Raw genomic sequence first — 22771 nt, forward strand, 5'->3', positions numbered from 1 at the left:
TTTTTAAGTCAAAATTCTGTCCGTGTAACACTACGCGATTAATACTCATTGTAAGTTATGTTCAACCTTTTTAAATTAATGTCTCGTAGCTAAGTTATTATTATGCTTATTTAAATCGAAGTAATCGTGATGTTGGGCTAAATATTAAGATTGGGTAATTGGGCTTTGTACCATAATTGGGGTTTGGACAAAAGAACGACACTTGTGGAAATTAGACTATGGGCTATTAATGGGTTTTATATTAACTAAACGATACCTCGTTAATTTAATATTAAAGGTTACAATTCGACGTATCTATAAATAACCACAAACGCTTAATCGAGTACGGTGGGCGGGATATCTATAAATACCAATAATTGTTCATTTTACCGGACACGGAGATGGATTAATAATCAATGGACTCGTTGAAACAGGGGTGGATTACATTCAAGGGTAATTGGTGTAATTGTTAACAAAGTATTAAAACCTTGGACTACACGCAGTCGATAACCTGGTGTATTCATTAAATAAAGTATTAAGACTTTGTTATAGTTTGAATCCACAATTAGCTAGAATATTTGACTTCGGGTATAAGGATTATTTGACGAAGACTCTCGCACTTTATAATTATGACTGATGGACTATTATGGACAAAACCGTATGGACATATCGAATAATCCAGGACAAAGGACAATTAACCCATGGCAATAAACTAAAATCAACACGTCAAACATCATGATTATGGAAGTTTAAATAAGCATAATTCCTTTATTTTATATCTCATCGCACTTTTATTTACTGTCATTTTATTTATCGCACTTTTAATTATCGTACTTTTTAATTATCGCAATTTTATTTATCGTCATTTTATTTATCGCACTTTTAATTATCGCAATTTTATTATCGTCATTTACTTTACGCTTTAAATTAAGTTATATTTATTTTTAATATTTTACATTAGGTTTTAATTGTGACTTAAGACATAAAATCGACAAACCGGTCATTAAACGGTAAAACCCCCTTTTTATAACAATAATAATATTACTTATATAAATATTTTTATACAAATATAGTTTAAAATAAATATAGCGTTAAACTTGGCTAGCTCCATGCGGAACGAACCGGACTTACTAAAAACTACACTACTGTACGATTAGGTACACTGCCTATAGTGTTGTAGCAAGGTTTAGGTATATCCACTCTATAAATAAATAAATAACTTGTGTAAAATTGTATCGTATTTAATAGTATTTCGTAGTAAAAATAATAAGTATTTCGTATACACCTCGCTTAACATCACTTACCACTAGTTTGAGCTGTAGTTTATAGCTAAAGCTATAATTTTGTAACAACCCAACCCGTTATCCAACCGAATACGCAGCAAAAAAAAAATTATATACAGAAGGGGTGTGCGGCGGGCAGCCCCATATGTGCGCGGCGCGCACAAGGCCTGGCAGCCCGGTGTGCAAAATTTCCAATTTACGTTTAAAGATCTCACACTTCCAGACACTTTTAGACGAAACGATTTTCACAACATATAATATTAGGTAAAACTAACACGTTCCAATAAAAAAAATGAGTTTTATGACACCGAGCCCACATCGGCCGTTTTACGACTTTCGTACAAAAACACAAGTTTCGACCACATGATTTTAACACAAAATAAAGACCGAGCATGGCGATTGGGGATACGCTACCCAATCCTAATCAATCCAAAAGCACGTCTTCTAAAGCAACCTACGCGAGTCCACTAGTTCCCACGCTTACCCGAGCTACCGCATCCATGCAAATCTATAAAAAATGTAAACAACGAGAGGGTAAGCTAACGCTTAGTGAGTGAGAATATACTACATACATATATATGCATAAAATGGACACGCCACACAACGATAATCAAATAGCACATACCGGAGCATCCAAGCATAAAGGCAAGCTAGTCTAAGCATACCATACAATCGCTATACAACAAGCTAACAATAACAACAAAGTAAGTTCACCAACAACTATATGAACAACGCCATCAAGCTACACCCGGAGGGCTAGCTACATCACAACAATACGACGATATATAACAATAAAGCGTAAAACGCCCAAGGTTGACCCCTTAACCCATTACCGAAACCAACTACTAAATACCAAAATGAAGATTGGCCGAACTACATGAGCCTTGGTATATCCGCATCCAAACGAGACTACCATCTTCAATAACACAACGACATCGAGGTTGGCCGAACTACACGAGCCTTAGTAAATCCGCAACCACACGAGATCATTACCTCAATAAGATGACCGAACTACACTCGTCATCGTGAATCCGCATCCACACGTGATTCACTTCCCACATCAAAACCCACATCATCGGGGTATTCAATTCACAACACAATATCAACCCTTCGCCATTGGGGTTATATAATCCACATCACAAGCACATGTGATAACGTACACACAAAGTGTGCACCTCGCCAAAGGTGGTCAACCAAAATGCACAACCGTGCCAATTGGACCCATACGCAAGTCCATCAAATCCACCTATATGTGAAGTGAGCTCTATAACCGAGAACCACTTCACCCGACCCGCACCCATCCTACACATACATATGCACATAGGATATTAACCCTCACCTTGTCGTCTTTGATGAATGTAACTGGATAATCCGCAACTCGCCAATGGAAAGTACCTATTCCATTATCACAATACAAACATCACACTTAGAGTGGATTTACGAACCAACTCAAAATGACACTTAGTGCAATTTCGACAGATTGCACTTCCAAGCACGAAACGCCCCCAAACTAACCAATAATCACTAACACTAGTGACAATGGTCCTAATATGCCAATTAACCCAATCGTAAGTGTTAAACACTTAACCTTCTCAAAATCATCCATAAGCCCTAATTTTGACTCATTTCAAAATTAGTATTTCAAATGCATAAAATAGATTCCAACACTTCCATAATCACTAAACCTAGTGATTAAACCCAATTACAAGTTCTAATCATGGCCAAGTTGGTTTCCAACCCAAAACCCACCAACAACAACAATAAACCTGATTACAAGCATCAATGAACTCACTTCAAGAGTTAAATAGGGTTTCTCTACAATTCAAGTTCAAACCCTAACTTGAATATCAAAATTAAACAATGAAATTCGGAGTTAGAACTTACCACAACAACCAAAACGTAGCTAGGAACGAGGTGAACAACTTTAACACTCGAGCTTTTGATCAATTCGAGCTTCTTCTTCTCCAAAACCTCAATTCTCTCCCTAGAACTCTCTCTCTCGCTCTCTAAGATAGTTGAGAGTGTTTGTGGATGTGAAAGTGATCCAAAGTTGGATCCAAACCAGCTGATATGGCTTCAGATCCATCCCCAAGTGAAATGACCAAAAAGACCCCCATTTAACTCAAAATAGAAAAGGACAGAAAACTGTCGCAGGCATGGTACGCGGCGCGCACCCTTACCCTGCGCGGCGTGCACAAGGGTCAGAACAGCCCGCCAGTTTGTAATTTTTTACATGCTTCACACACTTAATGTACACCATTAATACTCTATGCACAATAAATATTAGGGTCTTACAACTCTCCCCCACTTAGAATCGATCACGTCCTCGTGATCCTTGGCACTTACCTGATCGGACCCACACTCTATGGTCCTCAAACATACGTTCCAATCCAACTTATACCACAATTATCATAAAGTCTAAGATTATTCCATTTACTCGTTACACATACGCACGCATTCCGGAACATGCAATGCACACAACATCCGAAATATACCACAATCGCTTAACATACGCGGAAACTTCATGCTTCCTTCCAACTTCTCTAGGCAATCCTTCTCAATGAATCACCTTTAACGCTAAATCGTCATCCGCGATTTATCAAATCCACAAATCCGAGCACTAAAACTTGCTCACTCCCTCTCACCGGGAAAAACTCAACCAATCTCGTACCGAGATATCAACCCCTTAGCTACCCTTACCGAGTACAAAGCTAAAAGCAACCAAGTCTCAACCTAAGGTCAACAACCCGAACGATGAAGACCGAACAAAACGAATCCTTACGAATAACACTTATAACTAAACATCCCTCGTAGTGCGCAATACGACCAATATGCAAATATCGTAACATCATAAGTAAACGGCTAAAACTGATAACACCCAAAATGACTATGGCAACGCTAATCCCAAGGTGTACAAAATCGACTATTGTCACACCCTAACAACATGTGAGTGAAACACGGCTATCGCATCACTAATCACACAACATGGTCCTCAGGACCCCACCATTGGTGTATAAAACAACCAATAGTTCCCAATACTATCCACATAAAGGCTGGCCGAAACTACACGCACCTTAGTAAATCTGCACCACACGCGGCTCACCACCTCCACCGCAACAACAATCGGGATTGGCCGAACTACACGCGCCGGGCTCCGCGACTCGCGGCAAAATGCCCTTAAAACTCCGCGAGTCGCGGAGATAGGGTGTGAGCTGTAAATATATCTCCGCGACTCGCGGAGTTTTAAGGGCATTTTGCCGCGAGTCGCGGAGCCCTAATTTTCAACCTAGTGAATCCGAACTACACGAGAGTCACTATCCCAATAGAATGACCGCATCCACATGTGTAATTGTGAATCCGAACTACACGAGACTCACTTCCTCAATAAGATGACTGAAACTACATGCGTCGTCATGAATCCGCATCCACACGTGATCCACCTCCCAAATCTCAACACAGGAATGGTATTCCTATTCCCCATCGGTACTCGCATTTCCCGATAACGTTATACTATACCGATATAACACTACTCCCAAGGTGAAGTTAGCGGACCACGTCAACGGTCATAACCCACCAATCACACACGCTCTTTTGGCCTCATACAACGAGTAGTGTAACATCGCGCACTGCTACACCATAGTAAATCCTAACGGAATACACTAACCATCAACACACGCTCTTTTGGCCTCGATCACAACGAGTAGTGTAACATCGCTCACTGCTACACCATAGTAAATCCTAACGGATTACACTAACCATCCACCCCAAACAAATATCCATTAGTATACCTAACACCGCATAACACTAACTCCCAAGTGACGTCTTAACACCGCGACTAACCCACCTAAGTAATTCCATAATACACATACGCGCATCATACGTACGCGTACACAATGCCAACACAATCGAGAAAGAACCGTCCATATCGCACATAGACATAAAACAATAATTCTCTAGAAGGGAATCCGACGCACACATCCCCTAACTGAGGGATCTCACCCTGCTCGTCAAACACGTCCATTATCTCTAAATGAGATTCACCACATTACCACCTCGGTGATAATTTAAATCTAAAACCATAAGCACAATTTATTCCTAATCGTACTTTTACCACAATCAACCAATGTAGGTCTCAACGCTAGCTCCGAATCCATACGAGCATCGTCCAATATCAATACACTAGAACATCTTCGTACGAGAGTTCAAACTCCCCCACTTAGAACTCCGTTCCATAAGCACATCACGATACCTTGCTCCAACCTTGAGCACACGAAGGATTTTAGCCTATCCTTAAACACTTCGAACGAAGAGCTTACCACAAATTACGCAAACTTTAATCATGCAATCCTTCGATTGCTCTAGTTTGTTAAATTTCCACCTAGTCACTCATGTACCTAAGGGTTTCTCTCCGGTATCCTAAGTACAATGTAACCGCAACACAATCGAAGTCGATTACCACGCTAGTAGGTATCAAAGAGGCACCTAACATCGCGTCGCGTAGACTCCATCACCAACATACATCGGGATCAAACACTTGATCCTCAGGGTTTTATCCACCCGTCGAACTCATGGTTCATCAACTTCAACACGAAAGCAAACACGCGCTTAACGACCGAACACCAAAGCTCATACCATGGCTTGGTAGAAACATTTCTCAACACTAAGGAATGCTTGGTTGCACCAAGTATTACGCCCTTCCCCCATTAATCAAAACGTCACCGTAGGGTAATTCCATTAGGAACGTCACCCATAACAATACTATGCACAACACAAGGCATTTAACAAACCCGAACTCAATCGGCACACGATAAATAATCATAGGACATATTTATTAAAATGAAAAGTACCTTAACGTCTTCTCGCCACACCCGTCCCCGCTAACTGGGGACACTCCGATTTACGATGTCCTCCTTCTTGGTAATTGAAGCACACCATGTCATCACCCTTTGGCACCGAACATTCCCAAGACTTGTAACCCCTCACACCACAGTTGTAACACCTAGACACACTAGAATCCGATATACTCGTCCGTGTACCACCCGTGCTTACACTTGCGCCTTTAGTTCTCTTACTTGGAGCACCATACGAAACAGCCCTTCTCTTACTTGAAGGTTCACTAACCACCGATAGCAAATACGATTCGAAACCCTTAGCCATGGTGAATAACTCCGCAAACGATTTCGCGTGACCTTTGCTAATTTTGTCCTGCAAGTCATCATTCAAAGTTTGATAGAAATCTTACATCAACATACGATCATTCCCAATATACTCCGGGAAAAAATGAGCCTTCGCCATAAAGGTCGTCTTGAGAGTATTCAAGTCCATAGATCCTTGTCGTAAATTTTGCAACTCATCACGCAATTCCACCAAATCGGCTTGTGTCCGGAACTCCTCGAAGAATTCCTTCTTAAAATCGTCCCATGATAACCCTATAAACGCTTCACCACCAACAATGTCGATCTTACCATCCAACCAATCCTTCGCCCTACCCCGCAACAAGCTAGTAGCGAGTCTTGTCCTCTTCTCGGGAGGGTAATCAATAGTACAAAAACACCCTTCGACATCCGAGATCCAAGTTGTGCTTACCAAAGGATCTGGTTTCCCGTCATACATCAGAGGTTTAGTCCTCATGAAGCTCTTATAACAACGCTCCATTTCACCACTATTTCAAAATTCGAAATACTTCCTATCCATTTCTTCGCGAAACGCACCCATTTGCACTGCAACGGCGGCCACAACTCTAGCGTTAAAATTTTCATCATTCGTCTCGATCTCATTTCGTGTCGTCATTCTAAAGAATGCAAAACGATTAGACTACGAACGTAATAAATCACACACACAACATCGCCCCATCTTGCTCAACAATCGTCTTACATCACTCGTTAGACAAGATTTACACCCGTAATAAGGTTTGCAAGTCCTTAGTACGCGCACACGCCGTATCAACTTGTTAGTACAACAACCGCCTCGCTCGATGATATAACCAACACAAACAAAATCCTACGCGATAAAACACACGCAAGAAGTAATATCATAACACAAGTCACAATCCTAGTTAGTTCACCAACACGCTAGGGCACTACCCAAGTCCCCATCCTACCCGTACTCCTACAAGTATCACACCCCCAGTTAGGGCCTGGGTGAATGTGACATTAATATCAAAAATACCAACATATTATATAATGAGAACGACACTATATGATAAAGCAAACTTTATTGAGTACGCTGCAGAAAATAGAATGTCGTTACAAGAATTTAAATTACAAGAATGTAAATAAATGCATAAATAATAAATGTGACTCTTTTTTCAAATCCTAGAGTCCAAGTAGTATCACATATATAAGAGTAAGCTGATCAATCGTAACCTGAGACAAAACATGCTAAAGTGTCAACCAAAAGGTTGAGTAAAGTTCATAGGTTTAACAAAATAGTTGACCGTTGTTTAGACCACAAGGTTTTCATTTATAAAAGTAGATCTCGCAGGGATCTAAAAGTAGTGCCAAGTTTGTGATATGTAGACTAAACAGTTTCAAAGTTTGCCCCGTGATAAGTTGTACTGTCCTTGTCGATTTGAATCATTATTAAGTAATACAATGACTTGGTCAAATGTATCGGGGACGTTACTCCTGATAGGCCTACCCCCAATAATTAAGAATGCGTTATGTAAAAGCAATTAAAAATATCACAGTGGGGACTTGCAGGACATAGCCAGGTATAACACAGTTTAGTAGTTGGTACTTGTGTCTAAGTTGTAAATATTAAAAGAAGCATGTGTCTCACCCCAGTAAGTTTAAATAAATTGTGCAATAGTAAGTGGGGCTATGAAGTTCACCTTAGTAAGTAGGAGAAGAGTTTGTTATTCCTCGGATAAGAAGAGTTGGATGAATGTGAGCAGAAAGTCAACCTAATGACATTTAAGAGTAGTTAAATGTTTGCCCAAGTTTAAGTTTAGGTATGCATGTGTTTAAGTATAGTTCGTTTTACTAAGTTCCCATTCTTTAGTAAGTTTCCATTTATAGTAAGTTTCCATTTTTAGTAAGTTAGTGTTGAACACTAGTGAGTTGTTTTTAATAAGTCCACCACTTATTAAGTGTGTAAGTGACTAGGTGTTGTTCACTTAGTGAGTGTATGATTACTATAGTCGGGTTTGATATTGTGCACCATACCCAAACATCTATGCCACTGACAAGTCACTCGAATGATCTATTGTTACCGAGCGGCCCAAGATCTCTTGACCAGAATCTAAGTCTTGGCATTCGAGATCCACAAGCGTCCCATAATGGTACCAAGGATTACCCTAGGCCACAAGTAGCGTTGACGTTCGAGTAATCTCACGTTATCGTGAATGACTATTGTAACCGTATGTTATAATCTTATAATATAAGTATTATAATATAAGTAGTACATTATAAGTGTTAGTAGTTGTATAAATGTATAAGTGTTAGGTAATAGTATGTAGTATAAGTAGTAGTATTAAGGTTTAGTAGTAAGTAGTATTAATTAGGCAGGTTTAAATTAGGGTTTTAATTAATTAGAGTAGTTAGGTTTTAAAAATTAATTAATGATTAGGGTTTAGTAGTATTAAATGTTTTAAATAGTATTTAAGTAGTATTAGGTTTAGGGTTTGGTTAATTAGGGTTTAAGTATTTAATATGTATATATGTATAGTATATGTATCGTGTATATGTATGTTATATATATATATATATATATATATATATATATTTTATTTTATTTTTATATATATATGTGTCGATATATGTATATATTAAGTGTATATATATATATATATATATATATATATATATGTATGCGTTTACCTATATATAGCATGTATATATTTTTTTTTAAAAATCCATTACATGTGACAACCAAATAAATCTAAGTTTGATAGATCAAATAAATTTTATATATATATATATATATATATATATATATATACACACACGTGATATGTATATGGTATATGTATATATTTCATTACCATTTTAAACATTAACATGATCTTGGTTAATCATTAGCGTTTTTAAGATCTAAACTACTTTTATATATAATTTTTTTAATACATATGTATATGTCGTAAATGTATGTATATGTATATGTTTATTATATTTTTTTTAACATGAACATGTATGTATATGATCAAGAATGAATATGATTATGAATATAAACATGAATCGAAAGATAGAATTTAAAAGACTTGGATCTAGGGTTATACCTTGATGATGGATGAAGAAGATTAACAAAGAAAAAAAGAAAAGTCTTGAAGATGAAGATCAAAGCACCCGAAAAATCAAGAACACTTTGAAGATCTTGATGAACACGAAGAACATGCTTGAAGATTAACCCGAAAAGTAGAAGAAAGTAACTAAAACTTTGAATGGGTGATGGTGGTGTTCGTTTTTTCTCAAAAACCGATGGATGGTGGTGGTGTTTGGGTGGCGGTTTGTAGAGAGGAAAGAGAGGAGATTAATGAGGTGATTAAGTGAGTATGAGATGATGAAAACCCTTAACCTAGCTCCCTATTTATACACACACATGGATCATTCTAGAGCTAGGGGCAAATTAGGAATACTTGTGGCAAAAGTCAAGATTAGGGTTAGGTTTAAAGGGGGTGTTTTGGCTGTGGGTTTTGGGGGGCAAAATGGTCTTTTTGCCTTACCCAAAATCGGCTAGGGTTAGTGGTGTGGAGATGGAACTTTTTCGTTTTAGACCCTGTAATTTGGTTTGGTTAAAATGGTTCTTTATGTTCTCAAGTTTAATTGTTTAAACACCTTAAGTTTTGAGTTATTACTTTTGTTCACGAAAGTTAATTAGCTTATTATTTTCATCTTTTATTAACTTGTCATTTATTACACAAGGTTAATTAATATGTTTTATAACTCTTAACACTTAACAATTGTTGATTAAAGTTTAATCATTAAGTTTTAATTATATTGTTTGGGCATTTAATATTGAAAAATATAGAATGGAAAAATGAGGGTCGTTATAGTACCTCCCCGTTATTAGAAACTTCGTCCCAAAGTTTTAGGTAGACTTCTCGGATGCATCAGCGTTTGAGAAGAGATGAGGATATTTCCGTATCATTTGGTCTTTGTGTTCCCATGTATATTCGGGGCCTCTACGCAAATTTCAACAGACTTTAACGATAGGTATGTTGCTTTTACGCGTTTGTTTGACCTCTTTATTCATGATTTCTAGAGGTTCTTCAATGAAGTGCATTTGATCATCAATGCGGATATCATCCAAAGGAATAACAAGTGTGTCATCAGCAAGACACTTTTTAAGATTCGAGACATGAAATACATCATGTACTTGGCTAAGTTCAGTTGGTAGTTCTAATCGGTACGCCACGGGACCGACTCTCTGAGTGATTGTGAAAGGTCCAACATATCGTGGACTGAGTTTACTTCATTTACCGAAGCGGACGACACCTTTCCAAGGGGATACTTTCAACATGACTTTATCTCCAACTTGGAATTCTATATCATTCCGAAGCTTATCAGTACAGCTCTTTTGTCGGCTGCGGGCAGTTTCTAATCGTTTCTTAATCTGAATGATCTTTTCGGTAGTTTCATGAATAATCTCAGGACAAGTTAAATGTCTGTCCTCGAGTTCATCCCAACACAAAGGGGATCTACATTTTTGGCCTTATAAAGCTTCAAAAGGTGCAGCTTTAATGCTAAAGTAATAACTGTTGTTGTAGGAAAATTCAGCTAAAGGTAGATGTCTATCCCAACCTTTACCGAAATCGATTGCACAAGCACGTAGCATATCTTCCATGGTTTAAATGGTTTATTCACTTTGACCATCAGTTTGCGGATGATAGGCTGTACTCATGTCGAGTTGAGTTCCAAGAGCAAATTGCAAAGTTTTCCAGAATCTTGAAACGAATCGACTGTCGCGATCAGAAATAATTGAGATAGGAACTCCATGACGTGAGACAATTTCTTTAATATAGAGTTGTGATAATTTCTCCATCTTGTCGGTTTCCTTGATCAGTAAGAAATGTGCATATTTAGTAAGACGATCAACTATGACCCAAATAGTATCGTTACCATTTGAAGTCTTAGGCAACTTAGTAACGAAATCCATAGTGATACATTCCCACTTCCACTGTGGGATATCGGGTTGTGTCAACAGACCAGAAGGCTTTTGATGTTCAGCCTTGACTTTCAAACAAGTGAGACAATTACTAACATAAGTAGCAATGTCGGCTTTCATGTTAGGCCACTAGTAGAATTCCTTCACATCGTGGTACATCTTACTGGAACCGGGATGAATAGAGTACCTAGTCTTATGAGCTTCGTCCAAGACTAGATCACGAAGATTACCAAAGCGAGGAACCCAAATTCTGTTACCAAAGTACCGTATACCATTTTCTTTCACTTGGAGTTGGTTCTCGAAACTGATAGGTCCTTCACCTTCGATAAGTGTTGGTTTAATAGCTTTAAGTTGAGCTTCACAGATTCGTGATATAAGATTCGATTTGATTTTCAGGTTTAAAGCACGAACACGTCTAACATTTTCTTTTTGACTAAGGGCATCGGCAACTACATTCGCCTTACCAGGATGATATCGAAGTTCACAATCGTAGTCATTTAATAACTCAATCCAACGTCTTTGCCATATGTTTAATTGCTTCTGGTCAAAGATATGCTGAAGACTTTTATGATTGGTATACACCGCGATTCTAACCCCATAGAGGTAATGTCTCCACATCTTTAGTGCAAATACCACGGCTCCTAATTATCAAACCCCAGTTAGGGCCTGGGTGAATGTGACATTAATATCAAAAATACCAACATATTATATAAATGAGAATGACACTATATGATAAAAACAAACTTTATTGAGTACGCAGCGGAAAATAGAATGTCGTTACAAGAATTGAAATTACAAGAATGTAAATAAATGCATAAATAATAAATGTGACTCTTTCTTCAAGTCCTAGAGTCCAAGTAGCATCACATAGATAAGAGTAAGCTGATCAATCGTAACCTGAGACAAAACATGCTAAAGTGTCAACCAAAAAAGTTGAGTGAAGTTCATAGGTTTAACAAAATAGTTAATCGTTGTTTAGACCACACGATTTTTATTTTCAAAGGTAGATCTTGCAGGGATCTAAAAGTAGTGCCAAGTTTGTGATATTTAGAGTAAACAATTTCAAAGTTTGCCCCTTGACAAGTTGTACTGTCCTTGTCGGTTTGAATCATTATTAAGTAATACAATGACTTGGTCAAATGTATCGGGGACGTTACTCCGATAGGCCTACCCCCAATAACTAAGCATGCGTTATGTAAAAGCAATTAAAAATATCACAGTGGGGACTTGCAGGACATAGCCAGGTATATCACAGTTTAATAGTTGGAACTTGTGTCTAAATTGTAAATATTAAAAAGTAGCATGTGTCTCAACCCATTAAGTTAAATACGTTGTGCATAATATAAAGTGGGGATATGAAGTTCACCTTAGTAAGTAGGAGAAGAGTTGTTATTCCACGGAATAGAAGAGTTGGATGAATGTGAGCAGAAAGTCAACCTAATGACATTTAAGAGTAGTTAAATGTTTTCCCAAGTTTAAGTTAAGTATGCAAGTGTTTAAGTGTAGCTTGTTTTACTAAGTTCCCATTTTTAATAAGTTTCCATTTTTAGCAAGTTTCCATTTTTAGTAAGTTTCCATTTTTAGTAAGTTAGTGTTGAACATTAGTGAGTTGTCCTTAATAAGTCCACCACTTATTAAGTGTGTAAGTGACCAAGTGTTGTTCACTTAGTGAGTGTATGATTACTATAGTCGGGTTTGATATTGTGCACCATACCCAAATATCTATGCCACCACCGAGTCACTTGAATGATCTATTGTTACCGGTTGGCCCAAGATCTCTTGACCAGAATCTAAGTCTTGGCATTCGAGATCCACAAGCGTCCCATAATGGTACCAAGGATCACCCTAGGCCTTTAGTAGTGTTGACGTTCAAGTAAATTCACATTATCGTGTATGTTATAATCTTATAATATAAGTAATACAATATAAGTGTTAGTAGTAGTATAAGTGTATAAGTGTTAGGTAGTAGTATGTAGTATAAATAGTAGTATTAGGGTTTTAATTAGAGTTGTATTAAATATTAGATTTAAATAATTAATTAATGATTAGGGTTTAGTAGTATTTAATAGTGTTTAAGTAGTATTAGGTTTAGGGTTTAGTAAAGTAATGATTAGGTTTAATGATTAAATGATTAGGTAATGATTATTATATAATTAGGGTTATATAATAAATGTTTAGGGTTTAAGTAGTATTAGGGATTTATATTACTGTAGTGTATGTGTATGTATATGTCGTGGGTATATGTATATATATATAGTTTATATTTTTTTTATATGTATATGTAGCCGTATATATATGTACATATATAATAATTTTTTTTTGTATATATATATATATATGTAAATCGTATATGTATATATATTCGGTATATATATTTGTTTCCCTTTTTAACCATTAACAAATATTTGATAAATCTTTTAGGGTTTTTAAGATTCAACAAAAATCTTTTTTTTATATATATATGCTCGTGTATATGTATATGTATGTTTATGTTTATATATTTTTTTAACCGTATTTGTATATATGTAATATGTATATATTTAATGAGTGTTAACATAAACATGATTAACTTTTAGGGTTTTGAAGATCTAAACTTTTTTTTTAGCCGTATGCATGTATATATATATATATATATGTTTTTATATTTTGTTTTTATGAACAATATGCATATTAAGATCAAGCATGAATATGATTATGAATGTAAATATGAAAGCATGAATATGATTATGAATGTAAATATGAATTGAAAGATAGAATTTAAAAGATTGGGATCTAGGGTTATACCTTGATGATGTATGATGAAGATTAACATAAAGAAAAGAAGAACACCTGAAGACGAAGATCCAATCACTCAAAAACTCAAGAACACTTTGAAGATCACGAAGAACACGATGAAGATCACTTGATGATTAGAAGCAATCAATCAAATATCCTAGTGGTGGTGGTGTTCAGTTTCTTGGCCGAAAATCACAAGAGGGAGAGGGTTTTTGAGAGAAGATTGTAAGAATGTTTTGGTACAAGAAAAGCATTAGCCTATGTCTCTATTTATAGGTGAGGTTAGAAGGTTCTAGGTTTAGGGTTTAGTTAGGAGTACTTAGGGAACAAGTTAGGGTTTAAGGAGGTGGTGATGGTGGCCGAATTCTTGAGGGGTAAAAAGGTCATTTCACCCCTTTTTTTAAAAAAAAATTCGGCTAGGGCAATCGAGGGATGGGTTTGGAACTTTTTCGTTTTAAACCTTGTACTTTAGATTAGTTTAAATGATTCCAAACTTGTTTAAGATTAATTAGTTACATACATTAAGTTTTAGTTTATTACATTTTGTTCATGGAAGTTAATAGGCTTTTATTTTCATCTTTTATAACTTGACAATTATTGCACAAAGTTAATTAATATGTTTTATAACTCTTAATACTTATCAATTGTTGATTAAAGTTTAATTATTAAGTTTTAATTATATTGTTTGGGCATTTAATATTGGAAAAATATAGAATGGAAAAATGAGGGTTGTTATACTAATTCCAGGTCATGTGTGGTATAGTTCTTCTCATGTTTCTTCAACTGTCTAGATGCATAAGCAATAACCTTTTCACGTTGCATTAAAACACAACCAAAGCCTTACTTTCAGGCATCGCAGTAAACAACAAAATCGTCAGTACCTTCAGGTAAAGATAGAATCGGGACTGTGGTCAATTTCTCCTTCAGAACCTTAAATGCAGATTCCTGTTCTTCGGACCACTCAAATTTCTTCCCTTTGTGAGTTAACTTTGTAAGGGGTTTAGCAAGGAGGGAAAAATCTTTTATGAATCTTCGAAAATAACCAGCAAGTCCCAAAAATTGACGAATATGCTTCGCAGTCTTTGGTACCTCCTAGTTCTGAATAGCGGTAATCTTAGCTGGATCGACATGAAGCGACCCGTCCTAATCCATAAGGACGAATACAATAACATATGATTACATTGCGAGTTTCTGACCTCTATATGATACATTTTACAAACATTGCATTCGTTTTTAAAAGACAAACTTTCATTACATCAAAAGTTGATAGGCATGCATACCATTTCATAATATATCAAACTATAATTAACTTAATAATAATCTTGATGAACTCAACGACTCGAATGCAACGTCTTTTGAAATATGTCATGAATGACTCCAAGTAATATCTCTAAAATGAGTAAATGCACAGCGGAAGATTTCTTTCATACCTGAGAATAAACATGCTTTTAAGTGTCAACCAAAAGGTTGGTGAGTTCATTAGTTTATCATAAACAATCATTTCCATTAATTTAATAGACTACAAGATTTTCATTTCATTTCTCATAAATATCATGCATCTGCATAAAAATCATTCATATGGATTGCACACCTGGTAACCGACATTAACATCATGCATATAGAATATCCCCAAAACAGAAATCCATCTGTATAATATAAACTCGAAGTACTAAAGCATACCATTTTCCAGTATGGGGGGTGTTAGTGCCCGTAGATCTACCTTTAGGATTCGCGTCAATTAGGGTGTCTGTTCCCAAATTCTTAGGCTACCAAGCTAAAAGGGTGATATTCGGTTCGATAATCCAACCATAGAATGTAATTTTCAAGTACTTGTGTCTATTTCATAAAACAGTTATAAAAATAGCGCATGTATTCTCAGTCACAAAAATATATATTGCAAAAGCATTTAAAAAGGGAGCAAATGAAACTCACAATACTGTATTTTGTAGTAAAAATACATATGACGACATTGAACAACTGAACAATGCAGGGTTGGCCTTGGATTCACGAACCTATATATATATATATATATATATATATATATATATATATATATATATATATATATATATATATATATTAACACATATAATGGTAATCGAACAAATATATATATATTATTAGTGATTTTATTTATTATTTTATATTATGTGTTTTATTAATAACTTAATTAGATATATTTATCTTTATATAGATAATTAACATTTATTACAAAAATATTAATATGGTTAGGTTTTATGTCATAAATATATTTTTATATAGAAAATCTTTATTTCATATATTAATAATACTAATAATAATATTGATAAAAATAATACTGATTATGATAAAATTTATGATAATTCTAATAATAATAAAAGTGATACTTTTAATAAAAAAATGATAGTTTAAATAAAATGTTAAAATAATAATAAAAAAATATGGTAAATAATAAAATATTTTTAGTAATAAGGATTATAATAATAATGCTACTGATAATAAAAATGATAATAATAATAATAATAGTAGTAATAATAATATCTATAATAACTATAATAATAATTTTTACTAATAATAATGATAATTATTGATTAATTTCTAACATTATGACTATAGCTCCTAAATTTTTTAATTCATAATCTTAACTTACTAATCTCATATTCATTTTTAATATCCTAATATTATCATTAACATTTATAATAATAATAATAATAATAATAATAATAATAATAATAATAATAATAATAATAATAATAATAATAATAATAATAATAATAATAATATAAATAATAATAAACACAATAATAGTAATAGGGTACAACCTTTGAAGAAAGGAGCTTTAAAAATAAAACGCCACTGCTCAGGCTCGAACCCGAGACCTCTCAGTTAACCAAAACACACGAAACCATATAAAGATTAAGTTTAAATTTGGTCAAAAATTTTCGGGTCGTCACACGACATGTATTCCGTTACTATAAACAACATGTCCGAGGAATTGTACGGTTTTGAGCCAAAACTCGCACTATAAAAACTTAGCGTAGAATTTTTCCTTTCGTAAGAGTTCAAGAATTATGCGCAAATGCTGCTCATGTTCTTTCTTACTCTTTGAGTAGATTAAGATGTCGTCGATGAAAACAATGACAAATTTGTCGAGATATGGTTTGCAAACACGATTCATAAGATCCATGAACACAACAGGAGCATTAGTTAAGCCAAAAGGCATGACACAAAATTCATGGTGCCCATAACGAGTACGAAAAGCAGTCTTAGGAATATCGGATTCCTTGACCCTAAGTTGGTGATAACCGGACCTCAGATCAATTTTTGAATAAACACTCGACCCTTGAAGTTGGTCAAATAGATCATCAATACGCGATAATCAATACACATCCTTAGCGTACCATCTATCTTTTTAATGAATAGAATAGGAGCTCCCCATGGGGACGAGCTTGGACGAATGAAACCTTTATCCAATAGTTCTTGGAGTTGGTTGGAAAGTTCCTTCATTTCGGAAGGTGCTAAATGGTATGGTGTTTTAGCAACAGGAGCAGCACCAGGAGATAAATCAATCTGAAATTTGACTTGTCGAGGAGGTGGAAGACCAGGAAGATCTTCAGGAAATACATCGGGGTAATCTCTAATCACCAGCACGTCATCAATAAGCTTTTCCTTCGGTTCGATTATCTTAACATGGGCTAATAGCGCGGGATAACGGGTCTTGATGCAATAAATGATGTTGAGCTTGAAACCACTCTTGTCGCCTTGAATGACGAGAGTCTCTCCAGGAAATACATCGGGGTAACTCTTATCGGCACCCGTATCGAATAAAATGTTTGCGTAGAAATTATTGACAAGAAACATACCTGTAATGACTTCATCTTCCTCACGGGATTCCTCAGTCGTTATGACAAACGCACGGCTCTTCGCATTGGTGGTATTGGCTCCAGTAGCAGGGGTATCTTTCTTCTTCGGGCAGTGAGGACTAATATGCCCCTTCTCTCCGCAGGTATAACAAGTAGGAGGAGATTTAGCAGGAACAATATCTTTATCTTTCGGAGGAGTCTTACAAGTCTTAGCTACATGTCCTACCTTCTTACATAAATAACAAGTAGCAGTGCACCGCCCTGGGTGATGCCTTTCACAACGAGCACAATAGGGCTTATTCCCTATATAACCAGTCCTAGTACTATCAGCAGGCTTCTTAGCAATATTCTGGTTTAAACCCTGAGACGGCTCAAATTTCCTTTTACCATCACTACTCTTAGTATCAACTTGCTTACTAGCCAAAGCTCTTCTTCTTTTGGCCATCATTAGATTTTGAGCCATGAGAATCACGACATCAAGGGTAACTTTCTCAGCAGTGATAACATTTCCCTGAACATCCTCATGGAGACCTTCAATGTACCTTTCAATCTTTCTCGGCTCGGTAAGAAACATTTCGGGACACAAGGTAGAAAGCTCAAGAAAATGATTAGTGTAGCTTTCAATGTCGGTACCCTTAACTTTGAGTTCCCAGAACTCAGCTTCAAGCTTTTGGACTTGACTTCTAGGACAAAACTTAGTAACCATCATGCCTTTAAGTTCATCCCATGGGGTTGCATTAGCATTATCGATTCCCACAGACTTAGTGTGAGCGGTCCACCAAGTCATAGCATTGCCAGCTAATGAACTAGTGGCATATTTAACTCGGTCATTGTCCCCGCAGTTGCAGACACGAAAGATGGACTCTAGTTTTTCGAACCATCGGACTAGTTCAACGGCCTCTTCACTTCCCTTGAAAGCGGGAGGGTTGCAGTTCATAAAGTCCTTGTAAGAACATGGTTTTGGTTGATTGTTAACATGATTAGCTTGGACGTTGCCTTGGGCGGCAGCAAGGAATTGTTGAAATTGCTCATTAGTCAACACAATGTTGTTAACGGTAGGTGTGCGAGCCATGATACTTCACTACATAAAAGTGAACATAAGTTTGATAAGTTGACAAGTTATAAGTTTGAGCAATTACAAGTATGATAAAGATAAAGTATTGATATCAACATGATATAGATGAAACACTTTATATTATTAGCAACGAGGCATTAAATAAGACTTTTTAATACACGAGTTGGATATAGAAATAGTTTTAGGCAAAGCCTTTACATAATTAGGAAATAAAAGAATGGAAAAAACAAAATAAAACAGATATCGGGTTCACTTCTTCTTCTCAGCCTCCATCATAAACTTCTCTAATTTCTCATTCTTCGCCTTTTTTCTCGTAAAGGAACTCGAGGTTATCATAGAGATTAGTAACACTACTATTAACTACATTGCATTCGTAGTCTCTTAGAGCAAATTGGTGTTTGACACGGTTTTCCTCCATCTTCAATCTAAAGTCGACATCTTCTCTCAAATAAGCGAGAGATTGCTTCCCCCATCGGGCACTTCTTTCACTTTCATATTTCACCAACTTTATCTCTTTCTTTAACTCAGCATTTTCCTCCAATAGTTTCTTGATCGCTAGGTATTTTTCATCCATTCTAAACTCGACCCTTGCAACATGGCGAAGCAAGCCATCCAAGTTCTTCTCGGTAGTTTTTTGCAGATTCGTGATTTCACACATAGCGTCATAGTTATCATAGGAAGGAGATCGGGCTCTCTTCTTAGACGGGCCATCTTCTTTAAAATCGGCAGGGCGTTTCCCTTTAATTTTCGATCTTGGAGTCGGGTGGTATTCGGGAGACTTAGATGGATCTTGGAGAGTGTTTGGACTATAGTTCAATGGTGGCGAGTCAGGACCATAAAGAGGGCTTCGGACTGGTCTTGCAGTTGAAGTGTCATACCCCGTCCTAATCCATCTGGACGAAGTCACCAACATCTGGTTCCATTGCGATGATCGACTCCAAATAATGTCTTTAAAATGAGCAAATGCACAGCGGAATATTTCTTTCATACCTGAGAATAAACATGTTTTCAAGTGTCAACCAAAAGGTTGGTGAGTTCATAAGTTTATCATAAAACAATAAAATTCATCATTTTGATATACCACAAGATTTAAATCCTGCATGGTACAAATGGGCTCGAATCCTATACCCACCTGTAATGTCCATGCGATATCTTTTAAATACAGTACACCTTTCTCGTGTACGAAATCATCTTTCATAAATCTTAGTAACCGTACACATATCTAGTGTACAAAATCTCTTACACATAACCTGTGTATAAAATCATTATCTCGATACATAACATTCACATTTCTTTCATAGCTTGGCTTGGTAACCGACCTTAACATATAATGCGCATAATAATATCCCCAAAACAGAACATCTCGTCTGTATAATAATCATATAAACTTCGAAGTACTAAACACCACGCCCACTAGCCCTTCCGTCTAGTGAACATTCTGGGTGGGGGTGTTAAACCCGGTAGCTACCTTTAGGATTCGCGTGAATTAGGGCAATACCCGATTCTAATTCTTAGGTTACCAAGCAATAATAATCAGGGGAAAATATTCACAACAATTAGTGGCAATTATAGCGTCCAACTAATTCAATAATAATCCACAGAACTTCTGTCTGCATAATAATTCATTCGAGGAATGTTTTGCTTGTGTCTACCTCGTCAAACATTTTTAAAAACATTTCATGTATTCACAGTTCAAAATATATTTCAAAAGCATTTATTAAAGCGGTTATAAAAACAGCACATGTATTCTCAGTCCCAAAAATATAAAGAGTAAAAGGGAGCAAATGAACTCACCATATTATATTTTGTAGTAAAAATATGCATACGATGGAACTGAACAATGTAAGGTTGGCCTCGGATTCACGAACCTATATCAGTTATATATATTAAAACTTATAATAACAATTAAGCAAGTATATATATATTAATATTAATATACTTAATAATTTATATGTGATATTAATAAATAAATTAGTTATAACTATTTTATATACTTTAGATAAATAATTAATATTTATATATATGATTATATTAAAATATGTTTATTCATCATATGTAATTTAATTAATATTTTATAATAATAACATTTTATTTAAAAACAATATGTAATTTAATATAGTTATGATATATGTAAAAATATATTTTTTATATAAATATCATTTGTTTGTTAAAATTATCATAATACTAAAATAATGATAATAATAATAATTCATTTTAAATTGTAACTTAATCATTTTCATAATATTATTTGTATCTATATTCTTTATGTTTGTATTCATAATAATAATAATAATGTTAATAATAATAATGATGATAACAATAACAATAGCAATAATACTACCTTAAGAGAATTAATAAGCTTCAAAAAAAATAGAAACTATCATTGCCCGGATTAGAACCCACAACCTCTTGATAAACAAACACAAGCCCAAACCATTGCTCCACTAGTCCATTCATGTATTAATCAGTACGTTTAATTACATAACCTGTTTTTCTATGTTTCCCCTTATTCTCCAACTTCATAGAACCCGTTCTGCATACAACATATCTCAGCCCATACATAAATTAGAAGCCCAATACATGTAACCTTATAACAATGTTCACAGGCCAATTATAAATCCATGAATACGGATCAAAATAAAAAAAAACGGGTGGCCCAACAAACAAACTTTGTAACCACCGATTTACAAAACAAGTGGGGTTTAACTTGTTAAGGGTTGTCAACCATTCAAGAAAAAAAAAGTCGAAATAGCTGTAAAGTGTGGATATACAGAAAAGACAGCTACTACACTTCAAAAAAAATAATTGAGTTTGATTATAACAGGAAATAATAGTCACCAATATTCAATCAACAAAATGCATAAGTGAGGTTGGAAGATGGTTGTCGTGATGGTAGTCGATAACAGAAACCGGAGACATGAGGCTGTTTTCAGCCACAAAAAGGTGACGGTTGCAGCAGATTACAACGGAAGAATATGGGTTTGTGGTGGTTTTCGAGCAAAGGTGGTGTTGTGGTGAAGCTCTATGTGAAAGTTTTAGGTGGTGGTACTATGGTTGTTTTGTTTAATCGAATGAATATAGAAATTTGAAGTGGGTTTAGTGGTGGTGATGATTGTTGATGATGGAGATGCTCTCGGTGGTGGAAGGTGGTAGTGATGGGTCAAGAGTGGTAGCCGATGGTTGCAACAAGAAGAAGCTAGTGACCCATGGTGGTGATTCGTAGGGGAGAAAGAGAGGAGAGAGAGTAGAGAGAGAAGTGGTGTTCTTAGGTGGTGACGACGGTTTCAGGTGGTAGGGTGGTGGTGGATAATGGTGGAGATGTAGTGCTCGAGTTTTATGGTTAGCCGATGGATGTTGGTTTTATATCGAACCAAAACAGAAAAACAATAGCTGAGTAGCAACAATGAACCGTTTATAGTGATGGTTGTTTTCGATGATTTTGACTAGTAAGAAAGTGATTGTTTAAGTGGGTTTGGTGATTGTCAATAGTGACGGGTGACGGTTGTGGTTATGTTTCGGTTGCAGTGGGTAGCGATGGAGGTTGATTCACAAATAGGAAGGGTGAAGAAAAGGTAATCAATGGTGATGTTTTAAATGGGTGCCCAATGTTGTACATGTAATATATAAATACTGCGTATGTGTTTGTTGAGGAGAAGAGAACAAAACTCAAACAGTAACCTTAATTAATTAAATCAATTAAAACAAACACAAAT

Source organism: Rutidosis leptorrhynchoides, chromosome 6 (genome assembly GCF_046630445.1).
Source record: "Rutidosis leptorrhynchoides isolate AG116_Rl617_1_P2 chromosome 6, CSIRO_AGI_Rlap_v1, whole genome shotgun sequence".
Lineage (NCBI taxonomy): Eukaryota > Viridiplantae > Streptophyta > Magnoliopsida > Asterales > Asteraceae > Rutidosis > Rutidosis leptorrhynchoides.